Here is a 4,582-nt window from a genome sequence, read left to right as displayed (position 1 = left end):
AGCCGATCATATCATTTTATCAAAAATCTATATGCTAAATATTGAAAGTTAGGGTCGATTAGCGAAGGCTGAACAATCTTCTCCGGCTTAGGTTGGCAAATTCATTTATTTTTGCTAAAAATTTATCTTACAATCCACACATAACAATGATCAATGAAGGCTCGGTTTAAATTTAAAAAAATAACAAGATGTAAATATTGATTTTTTTTTTAAATCCTAGATCCAGGGCTATCAACCATAAATTATCTTTCTTCATATGTAAAAATGAAATAAATAAATCAATTAAATATGGGATGCTTCATGAAGTAATTCTTTTCGATCCTCCCCCAAGAAACAAGATCATATTGAATAGCAACTTCTTTTAGCCTATAGCTAATGGATTTACAATTCAAAATCTTAGCCTGGAAATCAACCTAAAGTACTAGGTCTCCCTCTATTTCGATATTGAGTCATGACTGTGTTATGAGACAATTAACTTTTTATTAATTATATCAATAATAATCCAACTAAAGAAGGAGTATTCATAGAACAGATTACCACAATCCATGTTCATAGTATAATTGGTGAGCAATTTTCTCCTTAATTATTAGTAGTAGATAGAGGTGTTTCATAAATATCTGTGATAGAATAATTCCTTAGATGAGAGAGAGCGAACTCTCAACATTGGCACACCTCGTTCTTCAAGCTCTGCCACCTTACTCAGCTTCAATTCGTTAAATTCAAAATCAATAAAATTTTCCAAAGTGGGATTCGAGCGGAAGCAAGAAAGCAGACAAAGTCATCATTGAGTGTTCCACACATGAAATATCTGTCTGCATTCTTCTCACACTTGCTAAAATTATTTTAGCACGAAGAAGAGATGAGAATGAGTACAGCCATTATGTAATATTAGTTTAATCCAATAGCAGAAAATATTTCATTACCAATTATACTAAGACCCCCCAAAATACTTTAGCTACTTTAGCGTTGCTTTGGCAATTACTCTAGATCTTCAATTAATATTTAAGTTTTTTCACATAATTATGATCAATTGCTGATATAGATAAATCCATTTCCATATTTCTCAAGATATTTTTTTTTTTACTACTTCATGCATGCTTTACTTGGCTGTAATTGGGTCATTACGATTATGAGTTGGATGTTACGTTCATTCCACTCTTGAAAAGAGAATAGTCACTTTAATTATAAATTCCTCTATCTTGCATCACATTCAACTCATCTGACTGCTGGTCTGAGTCAAAAGATAAACTCTGAGGTTTTTTTAAATTGTATTTAACTCTTTTCATTTGTTTATTTAGGTCGTCAATATATAATCAAACTCTCACAACTTAAAAAGAAAGAGAGCAGATGGAATAATAGCAGCCTTACCAGTTAACACTCATTGTAAACTCCAAATATCTTACATTCTTATTAGGAAACATGACTATGTGGTTAATCACACAGATTCAGGACAAAGAGATGTCTTGTATAAAGAGCTAACTAGGAAACAAAGTCAACAATGGGACGTGTTAGTAGTCAGTATTACTAATAATATCTTTTTGGTCAACGACAGCACTCCAACGTAATACATACATGCAATGCATATGTATCTTACTGTAAAATATACTCTATTGTTAATCCTACCTAACTTTTCTTATATTCAACCTTTATTAACGTTTTCATATTTAATTTGACAGGTCTTTTTGACTAAGCGTTTATTTATATGTATAAAAGTTCCAATGTCTTGTTTTGCTTGAATGTTCCTCTTACTGGCCATTGGTTTTGAGGTGATAAAGGCATTTGCTACGTATTAATTATAGCCAAATTTGATTAGCTTATAACTTGAGCAAATGCGTATCCTTAAAGGACAAAATATAACACCCAACGATTGGTGATGATCTGATTACCATAAGAATTAGGGGTCATCTTGAGAAAAACTTGTTGTTTCTATATATGTGTCACAGTTAATTAAAATTTAAACTTGAGGACGGTATATAATAGATTAGTAAAAAAATTAAGGTGAATTAAGTTTGCGTTGTAATTTAATAATTTCTATGAATTTTGAAGTGTTTTGTTCTAATATTTGAAGTATCTTTTTCATATTATTACGAACTAAATGCTACTCCCTCTGTCCCAAAAAGACTGTCCTCTTTTGACTTGACACAAAGTTTAAGAAATAAAGGAAGACTTTTGAAATGTGTGGTCCAAAACAAGACTTAGATATTTGTGTGGTTGTAAATCACCTCATAAAGTTAAATTATTTCTAAATATAAAAAAGTGACAATCTTTTTAGGACAGACTAAATAAAAAAGAGGACAATATTTTTGGGACGGAAGAAGAATTATATTTGCGTAGAGTGCGTATAAAGGTATGTTACGTACGTAAGTATCAAAAGATCTTCTCATAGTATCAAATTCAAAGGAGTGGTCCTAACTCCTAAGCAAATTTCAATTTTCAATCCGTGGAAATATCAAGGATATGCAACTATCAAAAATTTCATATTTTTCAATGTTGGAAATATCAAAGAGTATTGTCATGAGCTTCTTGCAGGTGACAGAGAGATGTGTCACCCATACCATATAAAAGTTTATCAGTTGATGTTAGTCGACTATGTGGTATATGCTGTTACACATTCTTAGTTTGAACATTGAAATACACATTCTTAATTTGAACATTGAAATACGACTTCTGGATTTTGGATAACACCAATAAGAGCACCGAAACAATCTCAAACTTAATATGACCGCCATATAGCATTGGGGTAAAAATTTACCAATCAAACCAATAAATACGTGACATGTATTTATATTTATATTTTTTATTATTTAACCATAATCAATGACAAATTTTCATTTTATTAAATTACTTAATCATAATAGCTTGAATTAATGCAAGTATATACATTCAGTACGGTTAAGTATTCACATATATTAGCTGCCATATATTGTGCTATTTGAAATCGTTTTATTTGTTTGTCCTTTTCAAATATAAAGATTGTTTCATCTAATTTTGTTTTAGATTAACCAATGTAATGTGAAATCGTCAATGTAATATTTTTCTGAAACAACATAAACTTTAAAAACCTTAATGCTGAAGTTAACCAACTAAAAAAATTACAGTTAGTAACTAATTGTTGAATAAAACACAAGAAAATTCATATTAAACCTATTACCAAATTAGTAATTAGCATTTTTTTTTTCTGGGAGGACGTCTGTTATGAGCGGAACAGTGAATTTCTTGAAATTTTATGATTATGCTACCTTAATTGGTTATGTCAATAAATAAAAGAGAACAAGATGGACTATTTCAGAACGTCATCGAATAATTTCGTTATCCATGACCAAAAAGAAAGAAGTCGTTTTCGAAGTGCCAACGTGGCATACTACTGTTCTTTGGTGGAAATTTGACCAGACGACACATGCATTGAATTTTGATTAGTCTTCACTCTTCACCCATTAGGTTATTACTGAAATAATATTCTTTCTATAGTATGAAAAATATTGAATATCTGCAAAGGATATACAAGACGTTAACCATATTGACTAGTACTTGGTACGACAGTTTGTCGCAGAACGTACACTTAATATGGAAAAATCAAAGCTCGAGGAGGTTCCTGGATCCACTACAATTACCATTCTATGAAATTTATGACACTCAATAAAAAGAAGCCAAAGAGTAAAATATACCCCTTTATTTTAGTTTATTGATTAATTTATCTTTTATTAGTTAAAGTAATTAAATATATTCTTCTCCTGAATGGATGAAAATTCTCAAATAAGCCAAAATTACCCATTTAACTAAAATTATCAATGCACCATAAATTAGACCAGGCCCAACCCAAAAAATAATTTCCCCCACCCTAAAAAAATAAATTTTGCAAGTGATCGTGTTTTCTTAAATTTAAGCAATACTTGGTATGTTAATTAAGAAGAAAAATATTATCATAGTGTTATGTGTTGTTTAATTTTAGTTTTACTTATTTTTCAGCACAAATTTGCAGTGTATATATTTTTTTTAACTAAAAAAAAAAGAAAACTATTTTTTTTGTCGAAGCTAATTTCATCATCACGTTGAATGTTTTTCAGTTGCAAATAATTTATCATTTTTAATCATCGTTTAATTTTTGTAGAATCAAATATATATATAGCTTTATGTAGTGCGATTGATTGAGTTTGTTTGTGATTATTACTACTAGTGTTATGTATTTTTTTAATTTCTAAGCATAAATTTGCATAGTATTATGTTAAGAAGAAACGAGAGAAGAAATTATTTGTCTTATAATAGAAGATTAATTGAGTATCTTTGCAGTTTTACAAGTTAATTTCTGTAGTTTTTTTTTTTTTTTTTTTTGGGTATATTAGGGTGTGAGAAATTATTTTTTGGGTCTGGTCGGGTCTAACTTATGGGGCATGAATAATTTTATTTAAATGAATAATTTTGACTGATTTAAAATTTCTATCCATTTAAGGTATATGTGTATACTTTGGCTAAAGTAATGAGAGTATATTTGATTATTTAAGCTAAATTAGCCAATAAATTAAAGTAACGGGGGTATATTTCACCCTTTACCCTAAAAAGAAACATATGCATGCCTTCAAAATTC

This window comes from Lycium barbarum, chromosome 12 (assembly GCF_019175385.1).
Source record: "Lycium barbarum isolate Lr01 chromosome 12, ASM1917538v2, whole genome shotgun sequence".
Taxonomy (NCBI): domain Eukaryota; kingdom Viridiplantae; phylum Streptophyta; class Magnoliopsida; order Solanales; family Solanaceae; genus Lycium; species Lycium barbarum.
This window is presented reverse-complemented; position numbering follows the sequence as displayed.